Here is a 13,945-nt window from a genome sequence, read left to right on the forward strand (position 1 = left end):
TGCCCAAGAAAACTTCTAACTCCCTTGACTGAAGTAGGGGGAGGGAGCCTTGAAATCACTTCAATTTTAGCTTTGTCCACTTCTATACCGTGCTTTGAAATTTTATGGCCAAGGACTATGCCCTTCTCTTATTGCACATGCTGCCACTGCCAAACACGCTTGGGAAATTCATCAAACTACTTATGCGAACAAATCCTAGTCACGTATCTTCAGTCTACATGACACTCTTGATAATCTCAAACGAGACTCATGCTCCATTAGAGAGTACATGAAGGATATTAAATCCATTTTGGATGATCTCGCATATAGTGGCTCACCTCTCTCAAGTGAGGAACTTGTCATCAAAATCCTAAGTGGTCTAGGATCTGAGTACAAAGAACTATCTACTGCTATAAGGGCTCGAGATAACCCAATATCGTTCGAAGAACTCTATGACAAATTGCTTGCACATGAGATGTTTATTCAACACTCGGAGCCAAAGCTTGAAATCCCAATCATCACTGCCTAGTTTCATAAAAAATCAGCCAATACAAACTTAAAATTCAGGAACTATAATCCAAGCAACAACCGCAGGGTTCCCATTCCGAACACCTCAACTAACCGACACACCAACTCCTTCCACCCCAACAACCTTAGCAACCAATAGAGAGTCCAATGCCAATTATGTGACAAATTTGGCCACATCGCAAAAGTCCATCGCTCAAAATTACATAGTGCACTTGAGGCTCAAGCCAACTTTACCAACTGCATATACTATGCATCTAATCCTGCAAATAATTGAATTGTTGACCATGGAGCATCACACCAAATCACAAATAATTCACAATCTCTACAAGCCGTAACAGAATTCCCTAGCACTGATGAAATAATTGTTGGAGATGGTAAAACCATTCCGATTACTCATATTGGTCACACTACACTTTCTTCATCCAATAATTCTTTTAAGCTACATAATGTTCTTTCCTCCCCTTATATAAAGAAGAAACTAATCTTTGTTGCTCAATTTTGTCGTCAAAATCTAACATCCATTGAATTTTTTCTTTACTCTTTTGTTGTGAAGGATTTGAGCATGGGGGCATGTCTTCTGCAAGGTCGGAGTAAAGGTGACCTCTAGGAATGGCCACCAACCACTATCTCACCCCCTTCACCACAAGCCAACTTTACTACTCAAACATCACCATCATTGCACCTTTGGCATGCTTGTCTTGGTCACCCTTAACCTTTTATCACCAAAGCAGGTGTGTCCTCATTCAAGCTTCCAGTGTGAAATAGTGATCCTTTTACTTTTTACAATTCATGTCTATGTAATAAAAGTCATCGTTTACCATTTGGTGAAAACTCTATTTCTAGTTCTAAGCTATTTGATGTTATTTATTTAGATGTTTGGGGTTCATCTCGAATTCCTTATTTTGACAACTTTCGATTCTATGTTATATTTGTTGATCACTATATAAAGTATACCAGGTTGTTCCCGCTCAAAAATAATCAGATGTTAAAAAGTATTTTTATCAACTTCACTCGAATGATTCATAATCAATTTAGTGCATCCATCAAGACATTATACACATATGGAGGAGGTGAATACATAGATCTTAAATTTCTCTTACTGGAAATGGGTATTCAACATCTCATGAGTCCTCCATATACTCCTCACATAATTGGAACAGCTGAAAGAAAACATAGACATGTCATTGACACTGACCTGACCTTACTTTATTATGCCTCGGTACCACTCAAATTTTTGTCCATTGCATTCCAAACTGCAGTATTCCTTAATTGACTACCAACATATTTGCTCAACTTAAAATCACCATTTCAGTGTTTATTCAATACCACACCTGATCATCACAAGCTTCGGTTTTTTTGCTATCTTTGCTATCCTTGGGTTAAACCTTACTCTAGCTCCAAACTTGATACAAAATCATGTGTCTTTATAGGGTACTCCTCTGTCACTAACAGTTTTGCTTGCCTAGATCTCTCAACCTCAAAAAATTTTCTCTCGTGACATGTTGTCTTTCTTGAACATATTTTTCCATTCAAGTTGAACTTTCCTCCCCTTGATCACACTTCGATCTCCAACTTGGAGTCTTGGCACTATCCAGTAGCTTCCTCCTCATCAGTTTCCCTACCTTGTACCAATTAATCATGCATTCCACCTCCTATACCTCAAGTCATCGACCTGGTTGTCCTAATGACTACTCAAGAGATCACTGCAACTCCAACTACTGCAGAGGACGTGTCATCTAGTACCACTGTAAGTACCTCAGCTAATTCAGCCTCACCCTCTACTTCAGGCATGCCCAACATTATGTCTCCTGCTGCACAATCTCTTTTGCCTCCACCACAACCTTTGCCACCTACTCCTATGCACTCTATGGTCACGAACAATATCTTCAAACCAAAAGTTATCTTTGACTATCTTGCTATATCTTTCACCAAACTGCTTCATCTTGCTCCGACAATGTTTGCCCAAGCAAACAAATATCCTAAATGGAAACCAGCCATGACGGATGAATTTACTGCCCTTATGAGAAATTCCACTGGACTTTGGTTCCCCCATCTCCATCTCAAAATGTAGTTTGTTGCATATGGGTTTATTGTGCCAAGCACAAACGTGAAGGGTCTGTGGATTGCTACAAAGCGAGATTAGTTGCAAAGGGCTTTCATCAACGGCCTGGTGTAGACTTTCGTTCCACCTTTAGTCATGTGATCAAACATACTACAATATGTTTAATTCTTGCACTTGTGGGTCCTTGAGACAATTAGATCTGAACAATGCTTTCTTACAATGTACACTTCATGAAGTTGTCTACATGAATCAACCACCCAATTTTAAGGATCCTATATTTCCACAACATGTATGCAAGCTTCATAAGCCAATATATGGCCTTTGTCAAGCACCTAGGCCATGGTACAACGAGCTCAAACAGTACCTTCTATCATGTGATTTTTAAAGGGGGTAAATTTGATGACTTGACTTTTTATTCCTGAAATGCACTACCAGCTCATTACTTTTTGTGATGGTCTATGTCGATTATATTGTTATCATTGGTTCTAACTCTTCTCATGTCCATACTACCATCAAACTACTAGGTGACAGGTTTTCTATTAAAGATGTTGGTTCTTTACGTTTTTTCCTTAGAGTTGAAGCCTTGCAGCATGCTCATGTTTTGGTTCTTATCCAAAGCAGCTTCATCGTTGATCTTCTGGAAAAATTCGGCATGCTAGATGCGAACATTGTTAATGTAAGGCCCCGTGAAGGGAAGTGTCCTTGTCCCTACCAATGTCGCCGCACCACCAGAGCGTGTGGTGAGAGCATTTAAAAACGAAAGTGGGTTGTTGGTGCTAATGAGCCGAATTGTTCCGTTTGCAAGAAGAGTCACTTGGGGAGATATTGGATGACCCTCCACATATGTTACGGTTGTGGAAAGAGGGGGCACAAGAAGAATAAATGCCCTAGGTTGGGTACACCTATCGCGGTCTGCTCGGTATGTGGGAAGGAACATTTAATGAAGTGTTGTGAGTGTGCCCAACAACGTGTTTGGCGTGGTGGATCAGGGCAATTCCAAGGGCCCGCACAGCAAACCAATACTGGAATTGGTACTCCCACATTGGAAGCTTGGAGGAAGGATAAGGGGGAAGTTTATGATGTATGCAAAAATGGTCAGTATCAGGTCGGTAGAACGAGTTAGTTTAGTGGACCTCGTCCCGTTGTGTGAAATATGGGAAATACCATCCAGGAGTATGTCGCTATGGTACCAATGTATGCTACAGGTGTGGTATGTCAGGTCACCTTCAAAGAGATTGCCATTCATCTCGCCAGATCATGGGCAGGGGTGTGGCGCAGCCAGCCAGTTCTACAACTACTTCATCCATAGCGCCTTAAGGATGTGAGCAGTCGGGGGTGGTATTCATAGCTCGAGAGGGCCCAATAACTTCTATGCTATGAAGGGGCATCAAGGGTCGGAAGCTTTCTCAGGTATGTTGACTTTTCAATCTCATGATGAGTATCCCTTATTGACTCTGGCTCCGCTTTGTCATATATCAATCCTAATATTGTTGTGGAATTTGGGATAGAGTCAGGACGACCTTATGGTCCATTCTGTGTATCTACTCTTTGAGCGAGATGTATTATTCGTGAAGCCTCTTTATTACAATTATCTTACTTGCAAACTCTTGTGGAATTGAGTTCTATGATGATTTCCTGAACTGAGTCAGAATCCGAGGGTAACTATTTCCACTTGCTTTCCTAGACCCTCACCAAGGAACTATATCTGATAAATTTCTTACATATCGTTTTATTCAAATGGAAAACATCTACTCACTTGTGCTTATGCATGAACAATCGTAAAATTTGCCTATGTTGTGACCCTTCTTGATTCGTTTATTTCTCCCTGGTATAGATGGCTTCGATGGTTCAAATAATCACTTTGCTCCTTCTTCAATATTATCATAAAGTATTTTCACTAACTAGTAACACGAGAGCCTATCTCATCTCATATCATATGTGTGCATATCAGTGGAAGTAGATCATTTGTCTATATAGGTTTCTGAGAAATTTGAGGTTTTCACAAATCCGCCACAAGATCTTTTCTTTGCCCATTGTAGTATGACTTTCGTGCTCACTTAAATCGTTACGCAATAAGTAGCTCACTTTATTCTTAGTATTGAAGTTGCTCTTGAAGTGGCCCAGTATCGCAGCCGGAGAATTATGATAACAGAACCGTGTCAATCTCATAGAAAAGAGTTTATTCCCTCTCCAACCAGCACATGACCCCCCTCCATATTTTTAATAAGTCCTAGCAATGTGGATTCAATCGTGAAAGGTTCATATTAGATGTTTCGGATTTGGCACATATCATATTAATTTGAAAGGCAAGTTGTCATATCTTCAGCACTATCATATAGTATCAAATATCGGGAAGGGTTGAGCGGTTCAAATTATAGTACTCTCACAAGTGTTTAACTTCTATTTCATTCTCATGGGCTTGTGGCATAGATTCCTTGTGTCAATTAGTATTAGGAGTGTAATTCAACTTCATACTTTGAAAATCATATCTCATTCAAGGTGCCAGAGTATTCCCATTCTTGATAAATCGATCTTCCCCACACTCCAGGAGTCGACTGGTGGCACGTACCTGAATAGTGCTCTGTGAATGATTTCTATTGCCGATATGCTATCTAAACTCCATGCCTCATTGTTTCAAACCAATGATTTTATCACAATGATTAATCGTGTCATCATAATCCGTAGTAAGTTGTATGCTTCCTAAAATAAAATACAACCTCACGGAATACCCCGCTCAACACATCTACATTGATAGATTCTTGAAATACTTCCAGTCCAATATTGAACCTCGTTGTTCCTACTTGTGGTAAATATATTAAGGGTATGGGTTCAAGCATGTAAAAAGGTAGCGTCATTCCATGGTTAATCGTATTGGGTAGGAACTCTATGGTCATATTCATTCTAGCCCCTCACAGAATAATGGTTAAAAGTCTCCAAGTGTTCAACTCGGGTATCCGGCATAAAGATTTAGAGTTAAAGAAAGTAAGCAGACTGTTCTCAAGGTTCCCTCTAGGAAGATGCTATGCGGAATTGTCCCTAAGGGTAAAGTAGGTGTAGTGCACTTCAGAAGTTATGGAACCTTGAAAAAGATGGGTCAAGTTATGAGTATGATGTCTCCCCCTGCCCCCTATCGTATCGTTGCCCTCCATGGTTCCGATGTTCCATGTATCTATGTCTAAGAAGGTAATTGAGAATCTTTGGTATATCATTCCGGTGAGAATTGTTGAAGGTGGAATTAATGGATAGTTAGCTTATAGGGAGTAGCTAATCGCAATCCGGGATTAAACCAGGTTGAGAGTCGTGGAAGGGAAAATATTTATTCACTTAATTGTACATCATATGGTCGTGATTCGAGAGGTGCTTTCTATGTGTTACATATTAAATATGTGCAGCTCATGTGCAGGTATTGTCTTTGATAATGAAATGTTAGATGTGTGGAAAATCTGTGTTATTGGTATATTGTACTAGTTGCTTAGTTACGGATGTATTGTTAAATTGTGTTTCTGAGGTTTTCTGATAGGTGGATGGGCCCAGTTACAAAGGAAGCTCTGGCAAAAATTTTAGAAATTTAGGGAGTTAGTCAAATTTATAATTTCTGGGGTGTGAATGAAGAATCGAATCCAATATAAAGGGACACCGCTAAGGTGGAGAGTCAATTGTTGTTGTTGATGTTATTGGTAGAAGGAAGAGTAGTGTTGAGGCTATGGAAAGGATTGTGGTGTTGGTACACCAACTGAGTTGGTGGTAACGGGTTATAAATCTGGTGTGGAAGAGAAAGAGGATGATAATGTATTAGGCTTTTCTCAGAAGATGGCTTCTACCCTTTGGCTTCTAGATTAAGTTATGTTGTTGCCATTGATGATGTCTAGTGCTTATTCTGGTTCGATGGTTTAATATGACCAAGTTAGTTCTCAGTTCACAGTAGGATACTATAAATAGTTGAGTGTATTGATTAGGGAAGAGCAGGAGAATCACTTGATAAGTATATCGCTATGCGTAATTGAGGAGCATGTGAATTTTGTGAGCTTGAGGTATGTGAAAAAGGAAACAAGTCATGTTGGGGTATTTGGGGCGAGCCATGATCCTCATTCGAGGACGAATGATTTTAAGTGGGGGAGGATGTAAGGCCCCGTGAAAATTTTTGTTCAAAACCCGAGATCTCGTAGTGTCAAGTTAGGAATATGTGTTAGAAATTTGAAAAAAAAAGCTCGCCGCGGTTCGGACCCTTTGGATTGATCTGTGCATTAAAAAGTTAAGGAATAATGTTTTTTAGAAGAGCATGTTTCTGCAGTCCATTATGCGGTCGCATAATAGCTATGCGGACCGCATAGTCTCCGCAGAGTGAGGCAGTTTGATGGTTAATTTTGAGGTCAACTATGCGGCCAATTATGCAATCGCATAATCAATATGCAGGCCGCATAGTCATCACATAATCTCCTTGGAATTTTGCGAGTGGTAGTTTTGTGATGCATTATGCGGCCGCAGAATAGGTATGTGTACCACATTCTTGTTGCATACCCGGGCAATTTGTTTATGTTTTGGGAGCCATTTGCGGTCCCTTTTGTGGGCCGCATGTCAATTATGCGATCACAGATCCGTTCCGGGGCTCCAAATTTCTAATTTTCTTACCCGACCCCATGTCAATATATTATATGCTACCCTTCATTTTAGGCCTATTTCTGATGCATTTAGAGAGAGAGAGAGAGAGGGGGTCCTAGAGAGAGAAGGGGGTTCTTCATCAACATTTCTCCTAAACCTTTAAGATTTGTCAAGAAAGTCACCTAGGTCTTCTTCCTAAAAGGTAAGGTTCTATTACCCAAGCTCTTAATTATTAGATATAACTAGAATGAACCATTAGAAGGGTAATCCATGAGGATGAGAGAGGATATCTTACATGCATAAGTTCTTAAGGTATTTTGTGAGGTCTGGAGCTAAGGATGGGATGAGGGATGGTAGGATCTTTCACAAAATGGTTTTAAAAGCATAATGCACACTTAGTGTTTGAAAATATGCTCAAATGAGCTAGAATTGTGATCACCTCTCTAATTTGTGGTTCGATTGTCATGTTCCTAAGAGATTGCCATTGGTAAGAGTCTCGGAGTATAGTAGGACTTAAGAAAAGCTCAATCAAGGTATGTAGGCTAAACTTTCTCTCTCAGAAGTGAATTCCATATTGTTTTCGTAAGTTTAAGTGTGGCTTGCTACCAAAATGGTATAGCCTTGAGTCACAGTTTAAATGAAGGTTAGTATACTAATTGGGTGAGAAGAATTCTATCTGTTTAATACTCCTAGTTGCTCTTATGTGTACTAAATGCCTTGATTGAATGTGTCTACTTGTTGATAAAGTGTAAATATGTTTGGAAATGAATCGAATGAGAAAATGTGAAATAAATTATGAAATAAGCCGCGACTCAACTCTTACGAACTAACTTCAAAAATAGAATGGCCTAAAGGCCTTGTACCTGAACTATGCCCATAAGTGGTTGTTTTAGATAATGCTTTGCCTTTAAATACATTCAATGTAATGTGAGTTCTTGCACATTCCGATGTTAAAATTGTGCATTTGTCATGATGGAAAAAGAGGTAATTCAAGGATAATTGAGGTGATTGCTTGCTTATAACTTCAATGTGTATTTCAATTGTTGGCATGTTCCCCTTTGGGAAGAATCCTTTGTGTTTGATGATTTTATTACTATTGACTCAATAATATATGATTCCCGAAATATTCGGTACATTAATATTAGTTGGTGATCCTTGGAAATAAAGGAGATGGAAAATGTGGAAAATCAAATGCGGCCTTCGTGCCATGAAAAAGATGAATCTTGTGAAAGGGCCAAAGAAATACTGTTATCGAGAGAGAATGAGGACATTAATAATAACTATAAAATGTGAAAGATATTGAGGTAAGCATGGTTGTGTTTATGCTATACTTGTATTTATACTAAAATTGTGTGCAATACCAAATCAAATCAAATCAAATCAAAAATATCTTTGGGAGTATCATTAGCAAACCCGAGGAAGGGTGGGTCATAAGGCTCACACCTGAAACTACACGTGCCGGTGTAGGGATGGATCGTGGTTATTCCCCTTAATTGGGATGAACTTGGTAACATTTGTAAATTGGTAACGCTAACCCACACAGCATATATGGGAAGGCAACCTAGTCGATCGGGTCGTGATCGGACGTCATACAGCACACACGGTGGTATTGTTCTGGGAATCAAAAACTGAAAATTGTGATTGTGGTACATGTCTCCAAAGGGACGACCTAGCCGATCGGGTCGTGATTGGACTCCGTGCTAACAAAGACGGCGGTATAACTCATATCGGTGCTAATGATCTCCCAACCAAAAATTATATATATTATTTTCGTAAACTAGAAGACTTGCATGTTTCAAATTGGATGTTAGTATATTGTTGATTTTGACTTACTGTTTTGTGGTTTCTTTGCTTGTATGGTTATTCTATTCTGAAAGAGGACTCTTAGCCTTACATACTAGTGCCTTTTGCCGGGGGCGCTATATCGTTTAATGATACAGGTGGTTCCACAGCGGGCAGCATCGTCCAGTGATAGCGCTACTCTCTTCCTAGTAGTATTGGTGAGCCTCACTCCATCCCGGGGTTATGTCATGTATCTTTTGTTCATTTTCTCATCACGTTTTGAGGTATAGCCGGAGCCTTGTTGCCGACATTTCCCTATTACTCTTCTATTGTATTTAGAGGCTCCGTAGACTGTTTGTGGGTGGTGGTTGATGTTGGGAGTCCATACTAGAAAAGTTGGTACTTGATAAGCATGTTTTTCTTTAAACTTGTAATATGTTAAAAACTATGAATGAAGTCATTAACGGAAATGAAATGAAAGTTGCTAATGGAAGATTGCTTAGTGTTTTGATAAGATGGGATAACATTCCCTCTTTGTTCATGAACTAGCTTGGGTAGAATGAAATCTAACAGGCTTACTTAGTCGGGTTTACTCGGTTGAGCGTCGGTCGCGTACCACGGTTTTGGGGCGTGACAGTTAACACTCTAATGCCAACCAATGAACCTCTTTCACTTGATGATGGATCAGCATCTGCAGATACCAAGTTATACATGCAGATTATTGGTTCCTTACAATATCTAACATTCACTCGTTCAGATATATGTTTTGCAATGAACAAACTTACTCAATTTCAGCATCGACCAAGCCTGAAATATTGGCAAGCAGCCAAGAGACTCCTACGCTACTTGAAGGGTACCATTACTTATGGTCTTCACTTTACGTCCACCACTTCTTTCAAGCTGCTAGCTTACTCAGATGTTGATTGGGGTGGTATACCAGGCACCAGGCACTCAACTTCTGCCTATGTAATATTTCTTGGCAATAATCGAATAAGTTGGTGCTCCAAAAAGCAACACGCAGTTGCTAGATCGTCTACTGAAGCAGAATATAGGGTTGTTGCTTCTGTTGTACGTAAGCTTAATTGGATCACAAACTTACTAACAAAATTGCACGTTTCCATGTCCAGCCCTCCTAAGGTACTCTGTGATAATGTTGGTGCTACCTATTTAAGTCATCCAATCTTTCACAGTCGAATGAAGCATGTGGCCATCAATTTCCACTTTGTCTGTGATCAAGTAGAAAAAAATGAGCTATCAGTGAGTCACATACCTATTGGAAATCAAATTGCTGATGCTTTGACAAAGGCACTGCCTAAATGATCATTTGGACAATTCATTCACAAGGTTGGCCTCAAGGAGATTGAGCCTATCTTGAGGGAGCATGATAAGGCTAAATACACATAGTTTATCTTGATAGGTCTCTGTATTTGAAATTGTAACAACTTATATTTTTCCTTATTTTTAGGATTTTCCTATGTATAACGAACTCTCTCATCTATTGCTATTGTACCTATTTATACAAGTTTGTTATATTCAATAAGAAGAGAAGCCTTTCACAATTCAATCCCTTATAGTAATTAATGTTTAACCTTTGTTTGCAAGCTAAAAAAATATTGTCCGATTCACATGGAATGGTTAATATAATCATCGCCCAAACGATCTCTTCTCTCTATTATACTAAAACATCCCAACTTACCTTACTAGGCAGACCATGTCCTGCCCTTGTAATTTGACATAATGAACATCATAGCAGTCATTCTTAAAATAAACCCCCGATTTCCATTGTGTCTTCAGCATTTTGACAGAGTTCTTGAACTTTTCATTTAACTTGGAAAGACTAAAAATGGATGACTAAAACCGATTGAATAATGTCAAAGGGAAAGGAAAACACATGCATTGCTAATTGCGTCCAAGTTATTTTATCCTGATTCCAGCCCATCCAAACAATAGCCTGGAATTCTGACTTAAGATTTGTTGAATAACAGCCAAGTGTTAGCATTTCCATGAGAGTTTTCATTTTATTACCTTTTTTTAATTCTTGTTTTACTGAGGATGTAGGTTGCAAAATATCCATTTCCAGAAGTGATTCTTCCAAACAAAGATGACTACGTTTTAGGAACTTCTTTTGTCCGAAAAGTTAGGAATAATAGTAAGTGTCCTTAAATTTGGAACGATCTTTTACTGCTAATAATACCTTTTTGTAATGATGCATTGATAAATATATTATATCCTCTTTCTATTTAAAAAAAGGTTTTTAATTTAGATAGTTACATCGTGTCGTATTCGGTTACTTTAAATGTATGGACGCTTTTATTAATTTGGCCAATAGAAGGTCCTTACACATAATTTATAAATTGCACATATTTGAGTACTTGAAAGAGTTAAGCATTTTGTTTCCTAAGTTCATTCCCGAGAATCAATTCCACGGTGAGATAATTATAAGAAATTTCAAATTAATTAAAGTACGGCACTGAAAGTGGGAAAGCTCTTAAAATATGTATAATTATTCTTTCAAATATCTTAATATATAATAAAGTTTGACTTCTAACAAAAATGTACGGCACAATCACTTTAATTAGAAAAAAGAGAAGAACTTTAGACAGCTTTTGTATATTAACCTCTATTGATGATTTTTGTACCTTCATTGGAACATGTTACTTTTACAAAGATTCTAATTCACTTGGAATATATGTTAACACCTGATTACTATGGCTAACGAACAAACTTTCGGCAAATATACTAATCGTTCCTCAATTCTTATATTATTAACTAAGCACTTTCACATACATTCTTGACATTCTTGATATTCCTAAAATTTAGGACCTTCAACTCCTACCTGCCACCCCGCCCCAACCACAAAAAAAGGAAAAACAAACCCAACCCACAAGAGGTACTTAAAATTCAAGTTTCCCAATACCATGACAGCGTTGGAATTGGACTTGATAGTTTAAAGATTACTTTAGTTCTAAAAAGGGATTTAGATTATACTATCTCCGTCAAAGTTTACTTGTGCACTATAGTAAAAATAGATGTCCAGTTTTATTTATTTTTAAAGAACCTGCTATCTCTTAAGTAATTGGATAGTGTACAAATTCATTTACATAGTCAATTCATAAAAGTTAATTTTTAAAAAAATTAAGTGGCTAATTACTAGGTGAAATAAAAGCTGTAACAGCATTTAAGTGAAGTTCAGGTAGTAGTTTTGTAGAGCGTAAATAAATTTGAGGTCCTCAATTTCCAAGAGGTCAGGTTGACAAATTAGAAAAAACAATATGGAGGCGTGATTCACGGATCATTAGACACGATCAGATGATGTTGTGTTCAATGAAACAAATCAGATTTGCTATTTTGTTAAATTCACTAACTTTTTAGCATCTCAAGGATCTGTAAACGAAAAACAAAGAGAGAAAATTGTAAACAAAGAAAAAAACAGTCTACACTTATTCAAGAAAAACAAAATATATTGTCTGCAAAAACTATCTAAAAGTTGTCTCTATCTTCAACTTCGTTCTGGTAAGTGAATATATATGTAAGACTAATTATGACCCAATTTTTCATACATCACTAATTTCAATTGCTTGATTGGTAAAAACAGACAGGCACCAATTGCTAAGGCGTACGCTATATAAAATAGCCCTTGTTCTCCCTCTCCCTGGTTTCATACGTTTCCTCTTCCGTGGCCGATATCTTGAAGGGAATTGTATATTGTTGTTTGCATGTGCAGCAAAATAATGAATGTGGCATTTAATCGAACATGTTGTGGGTGTATTTACTGCATGCACGTTTGCATGGATTAAATGCTGTTGGCGCTTTTTGCGCAAGACACTAATACCCATTTCCTTATTTTACTAAAATAATAAGGGAACATTCAGAGTAATCATGTGACAAGTTCTATGCCTATGTGACATTACTTCTTTTATGGGATGGTTTCCTAGATTTTGCCCTTTATTTCTTCTAATCTTTAATTTTCTCGCTGGTAAAAAGAATGTATCTACTTAGTAGAATAACTTACCTTGAGATACATTTGTCCAAAAAAATTTATATATATTAAAGGGTGGTTGGGCTAGCTTATAAGTTAATTAACCAAATTATCAATATTTTTTCATTAATTTACGTATTTGATAGATATCTAAATTATTCATTAAAATCAATCAAAAGTCATAATTTGGTCATTCATATCTTATTAATTTTATAAGCTTAAGAAATGAAGTGGGTTGACCAGATTTTTTTCCATCATACCTAATATTCTTTGTAATCTTCGAAATACCCTTTTACGAAATAAAAATTTTAATTTATGATAAACGTTCTGCTATTTCAACGCCTGTCTTTTAAATAAACGTTATGATGACATCGTGCTTGTGCCATAGAGTCCTTGTCTAGCGGCAAACACGACGATTTACTTTTCATAATTCTCTGCTCTTTAATTAATCCTATTAAATTTCCTTCTATCCCTTACTCCCTCAATTTGTTTTACTTGTCGAGTAGACATTTTATACTCTCTCATAAAATATTAATTAAATATTTATTTTACTAAATTATCCTTATATAATTAATCGCAATGAGTACTATCACTTTTAGATCTCAATTCTACCAACAGAATAGTTACTTAATATAAGGAACAGGGAAATGATGTTTTTGCAATAATTGCACGTTCGATCCCTATATTATTTTTGAATTTGCGTTTGATACTTATGATATTTCATTGAGCATAGTTGACCTTTAATTAATTCAAATGTAATTGTATGATTTTGATCCATTTACACAAGAAATATTATTATTATAATAGAACTATATTACTCTGAAATTAAATGGAGTCTAGAGTGACATACAAATTTAACATAATTTTTGAAAAATTAGACAATTTGACAGTTAATAATTCGTAACATTAGTGAGGATAAAGAACCGAAAATGCACATTTTCAATTAATTGAAAGTCCAATGTACATAACCAAATCACCCAAAGACCAAAATCAGAATTTGTTCAATATTTCAGGGA

The sequence above is a fragment of the Nicotiana tabacum genome, chromosome 3 (assembly GCF_000715075.1).
Source record: "Nicotiana tabacum cultivar K326 chromosome 3, ASM71507v2, whole genome shotgun sequence".
In the NCBI taxonomy this organism is placed as follows: domain Eukaryota; kingdom Viridiplantae; phylum Streptophyta; class Magnoliopsida; order Solanales; family Solanaceae; genus Nicotiana; species Nicotiana tabacum.